This window comes from Bubalus kerabau, chromosome 10 (genome assembly GCF_029407905.1).
Source record: "Bubalus kerabau isolate K-KA32 ecotype Philippines breed swamp buffalo chromosome 10, PCC_UOA_SB_1v2, whole genome shotgun sequence".
In the NCBI taxonomy this organism is placed as follows: Eukaryota; Metazoa; Chordata; class Mammalia; order Artiodactyla; family Bovidae; genus Bubalus; species Bubalus kerabau.
Window position 1 is genome coordinate 37,618,476 of NC_073633.1, and position 22,803 is coordinate 37,641,278.

At 38.0% G+C, this 22,803-nt stretch overlaps 1 protein-coding gene and 1 long non-coding RNA gene across 8 annotated transcripts in view; both read right to left on the reverse strand.

The window, feature by feature from the left end:
• The window catches only part of MEIS2 (Meis homeobox 2), a 223,040-nt gene that overhangs the window by 168,525 nt on the left and 31,712 nt on the right, over nucleotides 1–22,803 (reverse strand). The window lies entirely within an intron of this gene.
• Nucleotides 2,477–11,834, reverse strand: LOC129621189 (uncharacterized). Of its 2 annotated transcripts, none has more exons than XR_008699088.1 (3): nucleotides 10,618–11,834; nucleotides 9,898–10,066; nucleotides 2,477–2,821 (listed from the first exon to the last, which is right to left on the reverse strand). It is a non-coding gene; the product is annotated as an uncharacterized LOC129621189 (long non-coding RNA). The 2 variants fall into 2 exon arrangements; XR_008699089.1 differs by lacking the exon at nucleotides 2,477–2,821 and adding an exon at nucleotides 8,615–8,853.

Genomic DNA, 22,803 nt, shown 5'->3' on the forward strand with positions numbered 1-22,803 from the left:
TGTTGATGTACGACAGAAAATCACAAATCTGTAAAGCAATTATCCTTCAATTAAAAAAATAAAATGGGGGGGGGGGAGGGAAGGAAGTATCCTGTAGCCAGGGAACTGCAACACATAGCTCTTTGGGAACCTGGTTTCTGTCATCATTTTTTAATGATTTTTCCTTCTTAATATAGTACTCTGAAAACAGGATTAAAATGTACTAAGAATCAAAAGATATTTTTCTTTCAGGGACTACCTTCCAGGAGTTTAATTTAGGACATCCCACTGAGAAATCTGAATCAGGGTTTCCAATACGATGCAAAAAAAAAGCAGCAGCAGCAGGAGGAGAAGCAGCAGCAGGAGCAGCCGCAGCTGCCTTTGCCCAGTTCTGTGTTAGACTCCAGCCTTAAAAAACTTGCTTCCCAAGAACCGTCCTCAAAGTAAAGCTTTTTTTCCATGCAATTCACCTTTATTCACAGGAGAAGAGGTTGGGGGGAGGGAGAAGTTACAGACCCAGAAAGGTGGGGAGGGTGAGGGGCGAGAGGTGGGGTGAGGGGCCAGCAGTGAGACCTGCTAATTACTGATCTCTTTTACTCTCCTGCTGTGCTTAACTGTCTGGACACGTTAAAGTGAAATTTTTCTGTGATTTTTCAAGTGACTAGTTCATGGCCCACTAGCATGGAGGGAAGCAGGAGAGGTGAAATGCTTTCGTTTACATGCAACATTTACTAACTGTGTGGGTTTTCCGACATTAAAGAGAGGACAGTGACCCAGGCCACCTTTTTCACACTCAAAAGAGCACTGAAAAAACAACTCTTCATCGGCTTACCTCAGGCTTCCCTGGTCCTGAACACCCTCCCCCCGGGGTATGAGCAGAAAGGGAAAAAAAGAGGGGATTTTATGCTCCTTTCTCTTCAACTTTTCAGGCGGTATAAGCAGCATTTAGCAAATTCAGCCCCAAATGGCTCCAAATGCTCAGAGCTGTAGGGGCTCATTCTTTGTTCTCCTCCCTCTATTTACACAGGATTTACGCAGGCTCTCCACTGAAGAGACGGAAAGCACTTCCATTCTCACCGGCTCGGCTGGGCTGGACCTTGGGCCCCGCCGCTGGCCCAGGCCTGCACTGGGGAATTTCTGCCACCTGGAGAAGGCAACACGATGTGCCCTGACTCTGATCCCCAGACAACCTGGCCTGTGCAGGCCACTGCAAAGCTCAGGCCAGAGAAGATGAGCTAACCTTCCAGGAGAGACAGGAAAATCCAGCCAAGGCTGTGCAAGTAAATATGTGTCCAGAGACAAATAACATGCACTTTAAAATATGCAGCTATATGATAGAATGGAAAGTGGTGGGTGAAAAAAAAAAAATTCAGACTGCAGCTTGGATGAAAACCACTTCACCCACTGGTTGGAAAAATAAAGTGTAAAAACAGACAGATGGACACATATGTAAATGTGGCAGTGTTTTAGGCTTTAGCTGGCAACGTGAGCGTCGTAGTATAGTTTTGCACGCCTGTATTTTCCATATCATGTTGAATCCTGTTAACTGTTGAACAGAAACATCCTCATACTGGTCCTTGACCAAATCAGTCCCCTCAATTTACCCGTCAGGAGCCATAAAATGGCTTTGTTTATTGACTGGAACCCTCTAATCCTTTATAGCAGAAGTGAACGAAAGCTTCCAAACTCAGCCTGTGCTTTCCTGAAGCTGGTTACTCTCATCTGCAATGTATATGTATTTCTAATTTATGCTTCACTTAACTTGATTACTCTCATTGAAATACATATATACTTCATAATTTATATAGAGATAAACTTTCATTTGACATTTTTTTAATCGAAGAATAGTCAATTTTCAAGGTTGTGTTAATTTCTGCTGTACAGCAAAATGATTCAGTTATACATGTATATACATTCTTTTTCATATTCCTTTCTGCTATGGTTTATCACAGGACATGAAATATAGTTTCCTGTGCTCTGCGGTAGGACCTTGTTCTTTATCCGTCCTGTGTATAGAGAGAAAACTTTTAAAAATTTTTCAATAAAGGATATCTACTCCCCTAGCCTCCCACAGAATTCTCTACAGGATATTGGCTGAATCCAATAGAAAAGTAAATTCCTTTTCCCGTATATTTCAGCAGATCACCTAATCTCTGTAGCAGAGGATAATAGAACATACTTGTTCTCAGTTACCTGATAAGCACATATAAAGCACAGGGTAGGTTCTGAAGTTATTCACAGTACATCATAATAAAGCTCTTCTGGGCACTCTAATGATTCATTTTTAGTGATCTCTCAAATGCCCTTTTCCACAGTTAAACACTCAGATTTTATTAAGGTGGAATGAAGGGACAAATGTCCACTCAAGTCCCAGCTCTCAAATTTGACTCTCCTTGCACTACACTACCTTCAGCTAAAGCTTTTTTAATGTTCTATTTGCCTCCCCAGAGTGGCATTTCAGCTAACAGAGTTCACAATCTTTCAGCCTTAAACACAGAAGGCTGCTATCTTCAAGTCATCCTAGGAATGTGCCAGATACCATCATCTCCCTCCTGCGATACAAAGAACCAGAAAGAGAGAGAGACCAAGAGAAGACCAAGCTGATCAAGTTACCAACAGCCCAGAATGCCCCTCTCAGAAGGTTAATCTTTGAACCAGTAAATGTTATAATTAGGAGCCTTGAAGTTGGGCTGAGGCTGGTCATTGAAAGAAAGACTCTAAAAGAGAAAGTATGAATGGAACACATCTCTTTCACCTAATGGTTTGACACAAGGGTCTTGATTTTATGGGAAATTATACAAAAATGAGTTGTTATGATGCATGAGTCTCTTTTCCACATCTCCTACAAAAGAAAAAAGGTGGTTGAGGAGAGTTGTCTTCCCAATTTCACTTAGCTATGTTTCAGTACAAATTGTGAAAATTATGCAAATAACAATTTTGGCACCTTTGCTAGAGGAAAACATTATTAAATTATGCTCTAAGTATTTTGTCTGCTTTAGTAATTACTCTCATGTAACTGTAAATATAAATAGCTGTTATTCTGTTTAAATTTTTAATCATGCAAAATATTGTCACACAAAATGTCCTTCTGTTGCAGTCTAACTGGGATTTTCTTTTTTAAAATATCCATATTTAACTGAAGTGGACTATTTTTAGCATTGTAAAGTGTTTTAGTAAAGATAGCTGGCTAACATCTCCAAATCAACAGGTCTTTCAAGAAAAGATGTGGTCTTTTTACTTGCAAAAAGAATTTTTTACAAAAGACCATTTATAAAATCATTTTTAACATTTTATACTAAACCAGAATATAGTCTTCTTCCAAGAATGTATTAACTATATGAAATCTATATGTTCAGTATGTAACAACAATAATGTTCTCATTTTGTCATTAACTATAGGATTTTATCTTACTATCTCTCTTAGCATGTTTTAATATTAAATGAAACTAAGTATAAACCAATAATAAAATTTATTAGGAAGAATAACAAAAAGCCAAAGTTCTATCTGCAGCAGATATTTTTTTTGCTCAATCTTTAGGCTCCCTTCTTTATTATCATATTTGCTATCTAAAACAAAAATGGATAATAAATTTTTATAATATCAGTTGATTAATTTGAATTCTTAATATGGCATTTCTGTGTGGATTTATATCAACAGATACCATTTCAAATAAAAGAACAACAAAAAAACTCTTTGAATATTTCTTCTACCCTCTAATTATTGTAAAATACAAACAATACAATATTTAATAAAAGTGCAGCTTCACAAAACTAACGTTAAATAATGCAAAAGAAATCCTTTCTCTTTAAAGAAAAGCTAGCCATCTCTATACTAATAATAATGCTTTCTAAGACAACAGATTGGAATATCTATCAACACTCCCTTTGGAAACTTTTCATTTTTCACATAGAAAAAATAACAATAGTGTCTTGAAGTTGATAGTTGGTTTTAGGTGACTATTTTTAAACCATTAACACATCACAATTGGAACATATATGTTATTTATTAGAAAATATTTTGTACATTTTTCAAAGAAGATTTTCACACAACAGAGCTTCCTAATAAAACTTTGGATTTTTGTTTAACAACTTTATAAACTAAATTGCTAACATTTACAAAGCAACTACTGTGCATTTAAGGATTCAACTTATTATGATTATTTTAAATAAATCTACTATAATTTGAGATCAAGCAGATGTATTTTTATAACATAATGTAAATAGATATCCATAACATACATGTGATAGTCCTAAGGGAAAAAATAAGGTGATTGCTTAATAAAAATAATCTAAATGTAAATTGATTATTCTTCGTATAGACTATGCACTAAAAAACTACAGACACAAAGCCCTTAAATGGAGAATGACTGCTAACAAGTATATATCTTTTGGAATGATGAAAATATTCTAAGATTGATCATGGTGATGGATGCACAACTCTGTGAACATACCAAAAATTGAAAAGTTGTACACTTTAAATGGGTCAACCATACAGTATGTGAATTACATCTCAATAAAGCGATTATATTTTTTAAATGAATACATTTTGGTTTCCTTATTCAAAGAAAGCATACTGGGCAAAGTAGAAAAGTCTAGTAGCTAAGTTTGAAGTACTCATAGTCTTTTCTGAATTGCTTCCAAACAATGTGATTTCAAGCCACTTAATGTCATCTCTGCTGCTGCTAAGTCGCTTCAGTCATGTCCGACTCTATGTGACCCCATAGACGGCAGCCCACGAGGCTCCCCCATCCCTGGGATTCTCTAGGCAAGAACACTGGAGTGGGTTGCCATTTCCTTCTCCAATGCATGAAAGTGAAAAGTGAAAGTGAAGTCGCTCAGTCATGTCCGACGCTTAGCGACCCCATGGGCTACGGCCCACCAGGCTCCTCCGTCCGTGGGGTTCTCCAGGCAAGAGTGCTGGAGTGGGGTGCCATTGCCTTCTCCGAATGTCATCTCAGCACCTTGCATATGGACAGACATATGTACTCAAAAACATTAGGGATGGATGTTATATGGTTTAAGCTACAAAGATATGATCGAAAGTAGATTGACCTTAATACTGAATTTAAGTATTCACCACTTTCAATCCCATTGATTACAGCAGAATCCTAGTCCAAATTATTTACCTCTTTCAAGGACTACTTTAGCCACCTGAATAACCCCAGTGACTTCCACAAACACACATACACACAACAACATTTCTTATACATAAACTTCTTTAAGTCAGGCACCATATCTTTTATTTTTTTCATGATATTCTTAGAACTTTGGATGATGTCAGGAGAAGGAGGTGACAGAGGATGAGATGGTTGGATGGCATATTGACTCAATGGACATGAGTCTGAGCAAACTCTGGGAGACAGTGAAGGACAGAGAAGCCTGGCATGCTGCAGTCCATGGGGTAGCAAAGAGTCAGACATGACTGAGCGACTGAACTACAACAACGGGTAAATATACACCTAACCTTTAACTGAATGAATGGATGGGTAACTCTCATATTTCTTGGAATGTGTTTTATTCTTTGTGCATTTATATGTAAAATTTGTAAACAGAAGCTAAGAATGTTGGTCTCTAAGAGTTGAAAAGGGGTCATAGAGTTGATGTTTTATCAGTTTTGAAGGCATTTTCCTGTAAGACATACTGCCTGGAAGAAGCAACTTTACTGAAAGAGATAATGAGTAATAGAGGTGCCTATATTTGGAAGAGCATCCTATAGCCTTGGTTCACCCTTTTTCTAAATCTCCGACTTTATTCTCCTTTAGGGGGCAACTGTACTACTCTGTCTGCACTTTGGAGGCTCACTTCTGACACACTCCTTGACCCTCTATTCTCATTCCTCAGCCCCATCCATAGGTAATCATAGAGGAAAATACCCTTGGGGGAAAATGATGCAATGGAAGAAGCATGAGCTGGATGATAAAAAAGGTCTTGTGTTGAATTTCCAGATCTATTCTTTATTGGTTGAATATGACCTCGGTCAAAGGATTAATCCTCTAGGGCTTCTCTGGTGGCTCAATGGTAAAGAAACTGCCTGGCAATGCAGGAGATACGGGTTTGATCTATGGTCTGGAAAGATCTCACATGCCACAGAACAGCTAAGCTCATGCAGCCACAACTACTGAGCTTGTGCTCTGGAGCCCAGGAGCTGCAACTACTGAAGCCCACATGACCTAATGAACCTCCACATGCTGTGGAGAAAGTCCAACATGATATTTATAAGCCCGTTGTTTTATACCATTTCCTTTAACTTCATGCCCTGCAAAAAGAGAAGTCCCCGCAACAACAGAGTAGCCCCGACTCCTGCAACTAGAGAAAAGCCCAAGCAGCAACAAAGACCCAGCACAGCCAAAAATAAATACATAAAGAAATAAAAACTAATTGATTAAAAATTTTTAAAAAACATCAATCCTCTACACCTCAGTTTCTTCATCTATGAAATGGGAAGAATTATGCATACTGAGTAGGTTAATTATGAAAATTAAATGAAGCAATAAGAGTAGAAGCTAGTATTTATTAAATCCCTATCTTGTACCACGTGCTTTACCCTTATTAACAAGCCAGGAACTTCATACATGGTACCTAACACATCAAAGGTGAATCAATAAATGCTAGTTATAGATGGAAATAAACTAAACTATGAAAGGATAAACAAAAGTGGTATATCCATACACTAAAATACTACTCAGCAATAAAAAAAGCACAAAGTTCTGACACATGGAACATGTTACATCTCCAAGTCATCATGCTGAATAGTAGCAGTCGAACAAAAAACTATATACTCCATATATATATTCCAAATATATTAAATTCTATAAAATGTAAACATATAGATGGAAAGCAGATCACCAGTTGACTGAAGACAAACAAAGAGGGAGGGATGAGCTAAAGAGGAGTACAAAAAAATTTTTGGGTGATGATAGAAATGTGCAGTGTCTTGATCATGGTGCTGGTCTTATGAGTATACACACTGTCAAACTCATTAAATTGTATTTTTTAAATGAAAAAATTTTTGTATGAAACTTATACTTCAATAAAGTTGATAAAAATAATGTTAAGTAGATTCTAGCTAAATCCCCATAATCCTGTTATTTGGCATAAAATAGATGTTAGTGGAAATAACAGCTTACAATACAGAGGAGCAGGAGTTGGGGATTCTCCAGTAATTGCAGTGAAGTTTTGAAAGTATTAAATGATTTAGGGCAGCCCTTAAAAGATGCTGTGGAGAAAGTCCAACATGATATTAATAAGCCTGTTGTTTTATACCATTTCCTTTAACTTCATGAAGATGTAAAGTAGATGGTCACTTTGCAGATTTTACTGAAAAATACTTTTCCTCCATTGATCAAACCTCATTATGAGAAATACTGTTAACAAAGAACTATTTGGGTTACCAAAAGAATTATTAATAATAATCAAGAAGGTAACAGAAGTAATTCTAAAACCATTTTTAAAAACTCTTCCAGGAAATTCAGTATTAACTCATTCCTCCTAATCATAAGAAGGTCTAACACTGGAGATCTCAGTTTCAGAGGAGAATGACATTGCTATGAAAGACTCTGGGCACCATTAAGATAAAAAATGAATGGGAATATATAGAATTAATATGAACCCTTGCCAGCCAGCCTTCAGATAATCCCTGAATCCTTCATATGAATACAGAACTAATTTGTGGAGACCTCCTAAGTGCTAGGTACCAAAAGTATCCCCTCTTCCATGGGGCAGTTCAGAGTTTGGTATTTTAATCTCTTTAATATCTTTGGAAAGTGAAGCCAGACAGGTTAAGAAACTTGTCTAAAGTCATGTGGCTATTTATTAACAGAGCTGGGTCTTCATCTCAACTCTATGAACTGTATTTCACAACACAGCCGCTACTCCCATATGGAATGGAATTCATATTTTTGAAAAGTAGACTGTGGGGGAAACAGGGTTTTATGGCTTTTAACCTAGGTGACTGGTACTTACTAATGCCTGATCACAGCCAAGTGAGTCATCTGAATTTGGAAGTATGTGAGATCTGACTCACATCAGATAACCAATAAGAGTTAGTTTCATTTCATTCTTACTTTTTCCTTCCTTATTTCTTTTTAGTGACTCAAATTTGGCAAAATTTCCAAAAAAAAAAAATTATGAAAACAGAGTCACCATTGGCTGAAAAACGTTTCCTTGGGGGAAAAAAAAAATCTTTCCCTCATTCTTCCAGAATCCATACTTCAAAATGGCACCAAAGCACAAGGCTACGTTTACCACTAATGGCTTAGCTGGTAAAGAATCCGTCTGCAATCAGGAGACCTAAGTTCAATCCATAGATTGGGAAGATCCCCTGGAGAAGGGAATGGCTACCCACTCCAGTATTCTGGCCTGGAGAATTCCATGGACTGTATAGTCCACGGGGTTGCAAAGAGTCGGATATGACTAAGCAACTTCACTTAAACTCACTTAAAGGAAATACTACCACCCCTGATTGCCATCCATCTAATTGTGGAAAGACCAGGAGCTGAAAGCCAGGTAGTTATTAGTTTGCTCTAGCACATCCCCATACTTCATCATGAAGACAGACAACTCAACTTGAGGGCACCAATGTGAATTTTATTCAGGCCCTGTTGGCTGATAAAACAGAAGCTGCCAAAGTCTTTGAGAGAAAACTTTGTTCAACCATTTCCCAGGAGAAAAAGGGTCTGTCTCTCAGTAGCTTTATTCCTATACCTGTGGCAAACCAACCCAACAGAGAACTGACATCTTTGCTGTAAGATCAGATCTCAGAGCCACCAATCAAATAGCAGTCCCACCTTCATGTGCTGATGCAGCGAATTTCCGGATCTTGATCACACTAGGCTAGGGAGTCATTCTTCTCAGTGATAAAGTCGGTGAATGCACTCTTGAGAAGATAACAAATTAAAAACCAGCTGACTCGACACCATTCAAGTGAGGAATTCACTGCTGATCCAGTACAACACAATTTCTACCACCAGTCAGTAATCACCAAAGAGGTGGCCAACTTCATTTCATAATTTTAAAACTATTCCTAACACAGTAGTCTCTGCACAGCTAAATAATAACTGTCCAATTCACACCTGCAGATCTACTGAAACTGATAATGATTTCCTCAAATATTTACACCCTGAGTCTTACTTCGTGTTAACATTCAAAGATTTTAAAGCAAATTAGAAATTCTCAAAAGTAGTATCTTATTTTAATGGCCTTAAATATGACAAGAATTATGTAACTTAGAGGATTATTCCATTTTGAAATTATATTTTTTGAATCTATAGAATTCTCACTAAAATCCCTAATTTTCTACAGTTGATGTATCATACTGGTGGAAAACAGAGTTGACATTCTCTGCTTTCAACTGCAAAATATTAGGAAAACAATTACCTGACTAATTGTTGTGAGATTTGTGTCCCGGTTTTTAGAAATGTGTGTTCTTGGGGAAAAATACCTTAGATTTACATAGTGATTTTTCAGCTTTCATATGATTTTTCCAACTCTTAATCACTACAACCACGTGTAAGTGGCATATCCTATTTATTCCCATTTAACAGATAAACCAAGCACGGTTAACATTTTTGGCAACTCCATGCCTTTGCTTGGAGCACTTTCCATTATGTACAGTTTGTAACTATTGTTAGGTTGAACTATCTGAAATTGCTAATATTTGACCAGTATTCTAACCTACCAAAATGGCAATTTCATAAAAGCAATATTTCCAGTTTTACTATCAACCGTACTCTTGGTTGTTATTTTGCTTATTCTACTTTTCAATATGCTTGTTTTTACCAAGATGTTGTGCCTTACTCTTACAAATCCCTTCATTTTCTCTTTTCATAGTGAGTAGATAAAAAGGCAAAATGAAAATAAACACTAATAAAGGAAACCCTAGCCTATGAGAAGCCAATGACGCTACACACAAAAAACTTACCAATGAACAATTAGGTGATGGGAGACATTGCTGTGTTTTTAACTAGGGTTGAAGAGAGAAGCCGCTTCATAGTATTCAGTAAAAGGAACTATTCTTGTCAATTCTAATTTCAAACTTCAACAACAGTAATTAGCATTGAGAAACGAGAAATTTTCACTCTAAATATTTCCTATAAGAACAACAGCAACATTAATTAAAAAAAAATACTTATTGAGTATTTACTCTCTTTCAGACATACTGTTAAACACTTTACACGAATTACTTCATATAATTCTCACCATCCTATCAAGACTGATTTTCCTTTTGCACATGAAACTGAGGCTTGGAGAGGTTAAGCAATTAGCTCATATGAATAAAAAGGGACAGAGACTGGGTTCACACCTGTGCCCTTAAGAGACTGTTGCCTATGATGACTGATCCCTGCGACTCCTGAGCCCATCCAGCCAGAATTTTCCAGCCTTGTAAAACTTCATAACGGTACTATACTCTACTGAATCATTCAGTCCATTCACAGGTTGTGGTCCATCAATTTAACAGGAAATTTACATTTCACCGTGACCTGTAAGTGTCTTAAGGACAAATACTAGGTCCATGGTATCCTCTTGTACTCTCAACACAGAAACAGCGCCCAGCTCACAGCAGGCACCAAAGAAGTGTTCCTTAAAAAGGAAACAATAATTCTTCCCTATGTGTTTTTTACCTCCATTCTTAGGGTCTCACCTTCAGCTGTCTTCCTTGTGACAAAGTAGAGACTTCTCAAGCAATCATTCCATTCTAGCCGTTACTTGACTTTGGAACCCTTCCACACCCATCACTGCCACCAGCATCGTCAGTCTTGCTAGAAACTCTAAAATTAATTCATCTCACTGACAAAAAGAACCCCAACCACAGAGGTGGAGAAACCACTCTTTCCCCTTGAACAAATGCTGCTTTCTGCTGCCCAGGACTGCCTTTCTTCTCTCGCTAAGGTTCAGTAAGTACTGAACGCTCAGGTCCAGTAAATATGGGTCAGGTTTGCAAGGCAACGACTCCACCCCTTTCATTACCATGGAATCAGTTAACAATACCACTAGTTCTACCCAAAAAACAAAAATAACAAATAAAGTAATTGGTCCCATGGGTTATTTAGGTGCTGAGGAAGTCTTAAAAACACACTATTATCTCCCCTAGTGACTGGCCAGCCTTTCCATGCTCAAACCAGCACATTGGGACTTCTAAATTACATACCATAATTGACATAAAGTATCTGTCCCATCAGTGAATATCTTTATTAGCATCAAAATCACTCACAACTAGTGTTCCTCAATGTTATTAAACATAACTTGTTCTAGGTGTTGCTTTACTAATTAGTCAGGATGAGCCCGAGGAAGAAAATCTGGGTCATGTTAAATTAATTGGAATGAGCATGAAAATTAGCAGAGCAAACTGCATCAATTTTCTATAGAGAGTCTTTCTTCATGTTGAGCATAAAAATGGATATTATGAGGCATTAACCACACTGCCTTCTGTGACTGCCAAGAGGTGTGTTACAGTAGCCCAAAATATCATGCTCGCAGATTTTCAGAAGTTAATGAGACATTTCCAGGAATGGTAAATACATGGTGTTAAAATGGGTGTGCCTCTGATGGGAAAATGCCAAGTCATTTCATGTTTATTCAGGCATAACAAGCTCTTCAAAATGAGCATAATTTAAGAGGTGAATAGTGCAAAGAGGGCTAACATTCAACTAATTTTCCTTCAGAAGAAAAGATTAAATTGGACCAAAAAAAAATGAATTAAGAGGTTTACAAATCAACAAGTCAGCCACCAGGATGGCAGCCTCTGCTTAGCACCAGTGAGGCCGCCCCTGCCACGAAGTTTTCGAGAGATGTCCCGAAGGCAAGGAACAAAGCGAGCAGAACTGATTACAGCCCCGCTCACCGCCTCGCTGTCTCAACTCTGTTTGGCTTCCTAATGAGCTCACTAAAAACCTAATTCATCTCCCATAACCCTCTTCAGCCCTCCTTGAAATCCACCATTATGGAAATTACAGATGAAACATTTCCAGGCTGGGTTCAATTCAGTGCATCTTCAACAGGCAGGGCCCTGACCCCCACCTGGGACACCATGCAGCGGGCCGGCTCAGAACCTTCCAGAAAAATAGAGGCCAGACAAGGCGAAGACTCTCTGGGTGACAGTGATTTCCGCCTTCACGCATTCCCTCCCCTGAATGTGGGGCTGTCGTGGGTTCCACAGGACAAGGAATACAAATTGTAATTCAGGAGACGAGAAATGAGTTGTACTAATGACAAATAGCTGGAAATAGGCTAATGTGAATTCCCAGCCTGTTCATGAGGAAACTCCCCGGGTTCCTCATTACATAGAGTCAAATCCTCACGGCAGCTAGCCTGTAACTGGAAGATTACGGAATTGATGGATCCTTAGTTTAAAATGCAGCTGTTTTATTCTGCTTTAGTAATTAATTCTTTTTCCAATACTCTATTGATTAAGCGTAGACCCTGATAAAGTTCAAACTGAGGAGAATCTCTCGTGGCGTCCTTAGTCGCTCAGGAGAGTCAATGAAAACTTCCTACAATTCCACCTGCCTCCTCAGAGTGCTGATCCAATGAACAGAACAGTTTTTTTCTCATAAATTAGTCAGGCCATGTGGAGCTGTATTAGCTGATCGTTGCTTTTGTCTCGCTACTTGCTGACTTGCTTTTCAGCTCTGCTGGCCTTTGTGCTGTCACGCACAAAGTCGCAGTGCAGCTGCCATTCTGAACCCAAACCAAGGTAAAGAACAATTCGTGCAAACTACATTTTCCCCCATTTTATACAGCTGCAACTCCCTGAGTAGTACAGGGCTCTATGGGGCCTCCTGGGACCCAACTAGCTGAGAATTCAGTGCTAAAGTATGCAGACATTTTGTGGAACTGAAAAAAATAAAATTAAATTAAATAACCTATTTTCCTCAAGACTTTGCCAGGCTTTTTTGTCCTGACACCCTCCACCACACCTGCCACCCTCTCCCCCCAGAATTTGTGCTACCCTGTTTCCAGCCATGCTAAGCTCCCTATTTCATTCTCATAGAGGACATCAAGGAACAACAGAGGACAGGGTAAAGAGAGTGATCAGGAGGCCGAGGTCTGCATCCTATGCTGGTCAGATGGCATCAGCGACTTTGGGAACGCTTATTAACCAAACGGGCGTGGAGTGTAACCATATATAAATGGCCATTATGAACACAATGGTATTTAGTAATAAGAGGAATCACCAACGTGGTGCTCCTTTTCAAAGGGTCACATGTACCAGGGATCAATGCTGGTGAGTCGAACAAGCACGGTAACAGAAAGTTTCTCAGATTACAGTCCTGCACAATGGATTTTTGTTCCTACAAAGATCATGGCTACTGGGAATGCTTTTAGAGCAATGCACTTACTCTCTGTGTCACTCCCCCCTTGCACCCTCACCCCCATCTACGACCCATGCGCATAGGCCTCATGCTCTGCGTGAAAACAGGTCAAAGATGAGTTTTAGTCCATAAACTGGTGGAAAGAAGAACAGAGCTGATTTTTCTAATTGATTTTTGTTACTTGCAACATCTGTTTATAGAATTCATATTGTCTTTTGTTTTTAACTTTGTTTCAGATGGTAGGAGTAATAGTGAAGATCTGGAATAACTTTAGGAGAATCCTTTAAGTTTTTGTCATCTAATACCAAATTCAAAGCTCAAACCAAGCTCTGCTCCTGTTAGCAGAGGGGCTGGGACTGTTTTCCATGGTCTCCCCGGCTGGGGCTGAGAGAACATTCCCCACCTTCACAGCATTCCTTCCTAGGTCAAAAGGTCATCTCTCACAGACGTCTCCAGCAGACACTCAGTTGTCAAAAGGTTGCATCATGTGATCTAGGCAGTCACTGCTAACAAAGCATTTTCCTCATTGGGAAACAAACTTTGCATGTCTAAATAATTTCCGAGTTAAAAATGTGTTTTCCTCCCTCCTTCCTACTCTCTTCAGTATCAAAACAATGAGGACAGCAGTGGGTGCCAGATTCATCAGAGAAGCTTCCATGGATCACTTGCATCAAGATCCCACCACTTTTACTGGGCTATATTATGAGGAAAGATTACTGCCAGAGGTGATGGTGATTTCCTGTATTTAAAAAGAAAACAGAGGTGTCCCTTTTCCAGGGGATTTCTTTTAAAAGGAAAATCCCAGTTTTAAAGCAAACATATGCATTTTGAATAAGTATAAAATTGCAAACAGAAAAAGTAACTTAAAAGGAAATATCAGAATTATTTGTAAAATCATTTCTAAAAATTAAGATTGCTTTTTGATTCATGTATATTCTATTGTATTTAAATGACCAACGCAGTATATAGAACATAACAAGCCCCCCTCCCCCACAAAATGAGGAGGTAAGAAGTCTACTCATTTGCTCAACGTTCAGAACTTAGCAAGCAAAAAGTTTGCCATCAGTGATGTTATAATAAAAAAAAAAGTCCCAGTTAACTAGGGAAGCAGGCTCTGCCTTTTTTTTTTAATTCCCTGCTGCCTAGATGAATAATATAATGATTTTCTCATTGTCGCGAATTGTTACTTAGAGCAGCTTGAAGCTCTCAGATGCAATCCAAAATGAGTCATTTATTTCGAGAAGGGAGTCAAACAAGTCTATCAACATTGCTTCTATTTATAAATTATATATTTAAGAATGAAATAAAATAGTCATGGCTAAATTGCTACATATGGGAGATAAAGAATTAGAGATACTTTCAAATTATTTAGCCTAGACCTAAGCATCAAAATCTGAGGGCACTGAGAATTTTTGTATGAACTAAGCAATTAGTACATTTGTTTATTCAAAAAAGCTTAATTAACATCCTCAGACATAGGATCCAAGTTCTGACAAGTCTTTAGGATATTAAGGTTTGCAGACAACAATATTTTCCTAAATATACTATCTTCATTTTAGTTTTTAATTATCAAACTTCCAGAATGCATTTTTCAAAACTCATCTTAGAGACTTTCACTTGTCCTTTTTTAGCTGCCATGGGATTAACAGGTACTGACAAAGATGCATATTATTAACAATGTGTAGTTTCAATTGGTATAATCTGCTAATTTGAAAGAGCCCAGTTTTATAAGCTTTCCTTTGGGTAGATATTTTAGTGTTCTAAAAACAGAGTTAGGGGGCTGTTAAATTAAGCACATGTTCTACATTGACATTTTAGTTCCAGGAAGTTATTGTGAGCCAAATTTGCCAGTTTAGTATCTATAACCTTGGAACATGTGCTCCCTGCCTTTTGCACAGGGTGTTTGGAAGGTAACTGAAAATAAACTAAACAACAGTGATACAGACTTGAACAGAAAAAAAGTATATACTACATGGGAGGAGCAATGGGTATCTGAACTTTTTAAAGAAGTTTAGGTGGGATCCAAGAAAATAAGATGAATGCAATGAACGTGTTTATGATCTTATAATGGTTTATAAGCTATCACCATTTCTGGTATTGCAAATCTCATACTGAGCATTTGGCATTAGCCATAGAGTGCAAGAATTCTGTACGATTCTAACAATTGTAGAGAATGGCTCTAAAAATAGAAACTTTGGGGCCAGAATCATGGTTTTTTTGTTTTTTTTTTTTTGTTTTTTTTTTTTTTTTTTTCCCTGCCAAAAGAATCTGGGGAGAAAAAAAGGTACCTAACAAAGAAATGGCATGAATTTAATTACTCTCTATTTTGAGGGTATAACATAGTTTGTTTCCCTATCAATCAAGAAAGAAAATTAAGTAGAAAGTTAAGAATTCCCTGCAGAGAACACAGGATGCAGTAAAAAAAATTTAAATAGGGATGGTAAGCCCCCTGCCCAGAGGGGCATCTGATCTTCACTGGTGGTATGACTCCCCACATCCACACTCTTCATCACAATTACCACCTTGCCTGAACAAAGGACTCCAGCTCCAGGTCCTCCATCTCTAAAGTCAAAACAGACCTTCCCACTGGGTTATCCTGAGTGTACTATGGAGCAAAGAGTCAAATGGAAGGGAGATGGGTAGGATGGGAGCCAAAGGGACCGGGCTGCCTCCTTAGAGAACACTATGTTAGATAGCTCCATATATCCAGACACCATAAGAGAAGAGCACACAACCCCACGGAGGAAGTGTCAAAGGGCTGAGAGACAGTAATTTACATTTCACCCAGGAAGCCCACTAGTCTCAGCAATCCATGAAATTCTACCTGAAATAATGACTGCATCTGTAAAATATCTTTGACATTTATAAGTCTTCAGGTAAAACCACCAAACTACTCCATAGCAGGGTTCTTGGTTGCAAAGGTACCTATACTCAAAATATGTTGACTATTTCAGTAATAGCTGGTTACCATGCCCACCTTGTCAAGTCACTCATTAGGGACTTGAGCTGGCATCAAACTTGATACTGGCAGTTAACATTTTAAAAAACCCTAAAATGACCAAACTACTTCTTTAAAGTAAATCATACAAGAAGGCAGAAATTCTGGGCCTTTTGGAAGATGGTTGAAAAAACTGATTTGCAGTCATCCAATCAGTTTTCCTGAAACCCTTTTCAAAAGTGTAGCATTTCCTCTTAACTTTTGAAAATTGTCTCCACTCTAAATACAATAGCAGCCATGCAACACCTTCAAATAGCTTTTTTAAAACTTTAAAATTACTTAAAAGGAGAAGGCAGAATATAAAGAAATCAATACAGTTTTGTAAATTCAAAATAAGGCATTTTATTTCTCCAAGTGAATTGCTTAAGGTTATAGGGGAAACTGCAGCTGAGATTAGAACTTTCAGCTCCTGACACTCCAGTGCCAGTGATCTATTCAGAAGCCAATAAAATGTTCTTACTCTGCCTCAACAGCAACAAGTTGTAATAAAAGGCACAAGAAACTCCCACAGACCCAGATGCTCAGGATAAGCCAGTGTGACCCATGACTCAGACTTCTCTGATTCAACACACTTTGCATGTGGCACTAACTTGACAACACAGTTTTCCTCTTACTGACACCCTTGGGATCATTCTGATGCCCACCCCACATAAGAATGGCAGGAACCTAAGCATCATTACAGTATGACATATTCTAACTTGTCTTCTTAGAGAGAAAGTAGGATTGCTCAAATGGAAAATTATTTGAGGATGTTCGCCCTTCAAAGTCAAAAGTTGTAACAAGCTGCAGCAGAAATCGATAAAGAGTTCTAGTTGCAAAAATATAAGGCCATGGAAGAGAGAGGGCAGACCCCAAAAATGTGATCCAAGAGGCAGAGGGAAAGAAGATATTTCATGTGGAAGGCTGGACATGCAACTTTAGGGCTTTCATACTTTGTCTGTTATCTTGTCCTATGATCATGGAGATTGGACAAGTCAACATTTAAGATAAAAATGTGCTGTGCTATTGATTAAAAAAAAAAAAAACTGCCATGCAAAGGCAATTATTTCTTTTAAAAAAGGCAGGGTGGGCGCTGTGCTCAATCGATCAGTTGTGTCTGAGTCTTTGAGAACTCCATGGACTGCAGCTTTCCAGGTTCCTCTATCCATGGAATTTTCCACGTATGAATACTGGAGCCGGTTGCCATTTCCTATTCCAGGGGATCTTCTCTACCCAGGGATTGAACCCACATCTTTTGTATCTCTTGCATTGGCAGGCAGATTCTTTGCCACTGTGACCTTCAAGGAATGTTGTAAAATGCCAAGTCTATATACTATCAAAAATTTCTCAAGAGTATATGTGGCATTAGAAACTTGCCACCAAATCAAAGGTATAGGGTAGATATCTAGAAATAAGTTTGATTTTCAATGCTGCTATGCCCTACAATAAATCAACTTTAGAGACATGTCTAGATGTAGGACAGAAAATATCAAAATCTGCCTGAAATTTTCAGAATGAAGAAAACACCTCCAGCCCCAAGTCCTGGGCTGATGAAAGGTATCTAATACCATTAACACCTCTTATAGACAGTGCGGTCAAGTAAAGTCTCTGGGTTTGGGGGTCAGAGAGAGCTAAGTTAGAACATAAACCTGGTTCCAGATATTTAAGGAAAGGAGAGCTATTTAGCCTCTTTAATTCTCAGTTTTTTCAATTGAAAAACCTACACAAAGCTATGAAGATTAAATTATACTAAATATACATAGCACAATATCTGACATAAAGTTGTCAAATATTAGCTGTGATAAGGATGACAATTCTGCTATTGCTGCCAAGTTTGGGCATATATATCATAAGTTCTTTTCCTTCATCTAGCTCTTTGTTTTTTGTCCCAAAATGGTAATAATTAAACAAAAGAACTGGGTCTCAGGCTATGATAAAGATGTAATACTAAACAAAGCTGGCATCTAGAAAGATAATGATCAGATACCAGACAGTGCTCTTTAAAATTCTTAAACAAGAAATTAGCTCACATATCACATTAGTTTTTCTCGTCCTTATTAACATATAACACATTATAAGGAAGCCATGAAAAATGAACCACTATAAAGAGAAGACGGGCTTCCCTGGTGGCTTGCAATGCAGGAAACCCGGGTTTGAGTCCTGAGTCGGGAAGATCCCCAAGAGAAGGAAATGGCAATCCACTACCGTATCCTTGCCTGGGAAATCCCATGGACAGAAGAGCCTGGCAAGTTACAGTCCATAGGGGGCAAAAGAGACACGACTTAGCGACTAAATAACAACAAAGTGAAGAAACGTCTTCAGTCAGTGGGTGTTGAACTGCAAGACCGGAATTAAAACTTGCTTGGGTCAAACAGTTCTTAGACTAGAAGGTAGGAAACAGAATAACCTGTTTAATGTCCAGTATATGAAAAACTTGATCAAAGGGACTTACGGTGAGTCAGGCAGTGGTTTCCCAGAAGACTGTTTAATTTATAAAGGCAAAGAATAAGCAGACATTAAGGTCCAAGTGACTTGTTATGGTATCTCAGCCAAAATAAAATATTACCTTTTCTAAACTCGAGAAATCAAAAGTGAAAAAACCTCATCTGTGTCTGCATGCAATATATCCTCAAATAAATAGGAAACTAGGAAATTTAAGATGACTTTGTACACAGCCACTTATTCTCAGGGTCGAAAACAAACTGCCAATACAGAGGGACTATATTTAGTGCATAATGCTGATAAGGAATCTCTGTGTAATTATTTGAAAATATAACATACAGTGGTAATACTGTAAATCTCCTCAGTTTTAAATAAACAAAACCTATTATCGTTTTCAAAAATTCAGAAGCCACAGTATGAACATTTGAGGAATCCTTATACTAAATAACATAGTAAAACACATTTACACAGGCAAAGTGAATTGAGACGTTTAAACAAATTTAGGTTAATTTCCTATTGATATGGCAAGTAAATGTTAAATTTTATTTTCATTAGTCAAAATAATTGAATAATTAGTCAACTCTTAACTTAATTTTCACTCTGTAAACAGCATCGGCATTGTCCCAGCACTTGAGCAAAAGAGGGTATAGTTAATTACTTACGCATGGGAAATTTTTATTGGATTGGTGTATCAAAGGCCAGTGTCTTTAAGAAATCCTGAAACTCTATAGGTTTTAAGAAAGTCAGGATTAACTTCTCTTTAAACCACAAACCCAATCCAGTGAATAAAAATCAACAAACAAGTACAAATTTCTAAAGAGGGAATAAATTATCTATTGTCTGCTATCATTTCTTAGGCACCTAATTCCCAAAGAAATGTTGAACGCAAAGATAACTAGGTATCTACACAAGTACTTTTCAGACTTTATAAAAGTGTAGAAAATTATAAAGATAGGACACTACATGATTTTGAAATGATGCCTAAATATTCTCATTCCTAAAATCACTCATGACCTAATACTGCCCAGCAGTTTTCAAGATTGGGCCAACTAGAGGGTAGAACTACTAGGGTGTTCCCCAATTTAAAATACATTCTTTCAAAAAAACGTATCATGTAAATTCTGGAAGCCCCAAGGTACGCTGCAGCTTAAGCCCTTTATCGAGTACACTGTAAGCAATCAAACGTGAGGTCACAGTACCTGGGCATGTGGCCTCATGCTCTTGGGCTGCTATAGACACTGAATTCATCTCTGGAGATTGGTCAGGAACAGCCTTTGAAGTCAAGAACTAAAGAAGAGTGTCAAGAAATCCTTTAGAGAAGAAATATTGCCAAAGAGAAGAGGAAGTCCGATTGATTCTTTTTTATTCTGTAGGGGGGTAGAAAATAACTTCCTCAGAATACTGTGAATATCTTTCAGTATTTCAGGAGCTCTAAAGAATGTGAACAATATAGTGACTTGACATTATGGTTTGAATATTGCAGAAGTATCTTTCAATTAAAGAGTGTGATTTTATTTTATTGCTTCAATGTTTTCAAGCCAGATAAAAAATAAGATGCCAAACCCGTTTATGGCTAAAAAGAACATATTCTGACTTAATTTTTTAAGCCCATCTAGTGAACGCTTCTACTAGGTTGCATAGGTAATTAAATGGTCTTGGTGAGTAAGTTAAAAAGAAAATTGAAATGAGTTATTTTCAAGAAAGTCTTTTTTATGCACACAAAAGTATCTTTAAAAAACCCACAATGTGAAATATTCACTAACTTTCCAGGGTTTTTATCCTATTTGCTATGTTACAAATGGAATTGGTAGATTTTCTTTGGGTGGCAGAATTCTTGTTATCTCAAAGCCAATGGATGCTTAATGCAAAGAGCAAATAGTAAAATGCAAACAAGTATTATTTACTTATATAGGAAGTTGCTGATTATGAAATAAGAGTTCTGGCAAGTCTTAGAAGAAAAGTAGTCTCATTAGTTTATGGTTCAGCACCTCTTGTATTCTTTGCCATTTCTAAGTCCAAGGAGAAGAGAACTAAGCCTTTAGAACAGACCAATTCGATATCTGACCTCTCCTTTTCCTACTCCAAGACTGATTCTATGGATCTGACCAACATGGGAGGAAAAGAAGGTGGAAAAGAAATTACTTTTTGAAAGCATAAGCCACTGATTTAAAATCTTTAAGTGGCATACAAGTGCTCAAGTTCCATTTTATTTTTATTTACTTATTTGTTCATGCTGCACGGCTTGCAGGATCTTAGTTCCCCAACCAGGGATTGAACCCTGGCCTACAGCAGTGAAGCCACCAAGCCCTAACCCACTGTATCGGCAGGGAATTTCCTCAGGCTCCAGTTTAAATTGATGAAATAAAAATAAAAGGTTGTAATAAAGAAATAATAGAAGGGTGGCAGCCTTTTGATTAGAACAATGACATGGGGGTTTTAATGACATTCTCAGGATAGTCAGTTGCCTTCATTAAATTTTACACCATTTGTGAACCTAGTGCCTTTTTATGCAAAGCTCACTTTGCAGGTAAAGAACAGGGAAAAAAAAATTAAATGGCCTTGTTTTAATTCTTCTGCATCCTTTCTCTATGGTGATAGGCAAGTAACTGACACTCTTCAATTGACCCTCTGCCAAGCTGCCTTATCCGAAAAATGGGGATAAACCCAAGAGATACTAGGAGAAATCAAATGAAAATTTACGTAAAAATGCGTTAAGAAACAGAAATGTAAAACCAAATGTAAGGTATCACTTGGCAAATGTAATTTTGAATTTGAATGATATTATTTAAAAACTAATAGACATAGCATGTTAGAGTTGGAAAAAACCTGGAATCCCTTAATATCCGTGTCTAACACACAGAGATGTAAGGCAGGTCCGTGAAAGTTTAAAGAGATGATGATAATATTGGTAACAACTGTCATTTCATGGATGGTGAGTACACGCCAGGCATACATTATCACCTCAAGCACTCCACCAAACCCCCTCACAGGATGTGAACCTAGATTACAGGTAGCCGAGATGGAGCCCTGCCCAGGTTCTCCTATTCTGAGTCTGAGCCTTAATCTCGGGGCCTCCCAAACCCACCCCATACCGTACCGTTGGAAGAGCCATATTCAGATTCTGCTCAGCCAAGTTCACTCCATTTTAGCCTTCAGGTAGATAATAAACATTAAAAAGTACAAAAAAACGAGAGAGTGGGACAGCATGACACAGCACCAAAGCCTAGTACACAGAAACTGAGAATTCTGCTCACACACTTCTCGCAGATTGTTTCCCCTTTTCTGAGCTCCTCTTCCTACAAACCCTGTCTTCTGTACGTCTGTGAGGACAAGGACCAGGGGAAAATAGAGAAGCAATTATTCTCGAGCTACTATTCTCACATTTTTAGAAATCATACTATACCGTATCCTGAAATACGAATCCACAGAAAGTGTTATGAGCTTTAAGCTCACGTTGTGGATTCAAAACTAATAAAGAGTCAGTAAGCATATGTATATTATTATGGGAATGTTGTGTCACATATGCCTGGTCCACCATTTAGAGCCCCAAATACATTATCTAGTTTAATTCTCACAACATCTCTATATAGCTGTGGTAATCTTCATTCTCTATCTGAGGAAATTTAGACTTTAAAATGAGTCACCTAAGATCACACTTAGACTCACTCCATACTCTTAAGAACTACACACTTTCGAATTTCTCCATAGAGCATAGAGGCACTCCCCTTAAATTTGTAGGAGTTGGTGAAATCTCTAGCCATGACCTTGTTCTTGCTTTCATGTACCTCACACAGTACTCAATTCCACCTAATAACCCCATCACAGATTTGACGACTGACATTCTGAAAAACTCAACTTTAGGTGTCGAGTTGACATCACGCTGACATTTCTGCGTGCTAAGTTGCTTCAGTCGTGTCTGACTCTGTGTGACCCCATGGACTGTAGCCCGCCAAGCTCCTCTGTCCATGGGATACTCCAGGCAAGAAGACTGGGGTGGGTTGTCACGCCCTTCTCCAGAGGATCTTCCCAACCCAGGGATCAAACACTTAAGTCTCCTACATTGAAGAAGGAATTAATTCCTAAGTCAAAGCTAACA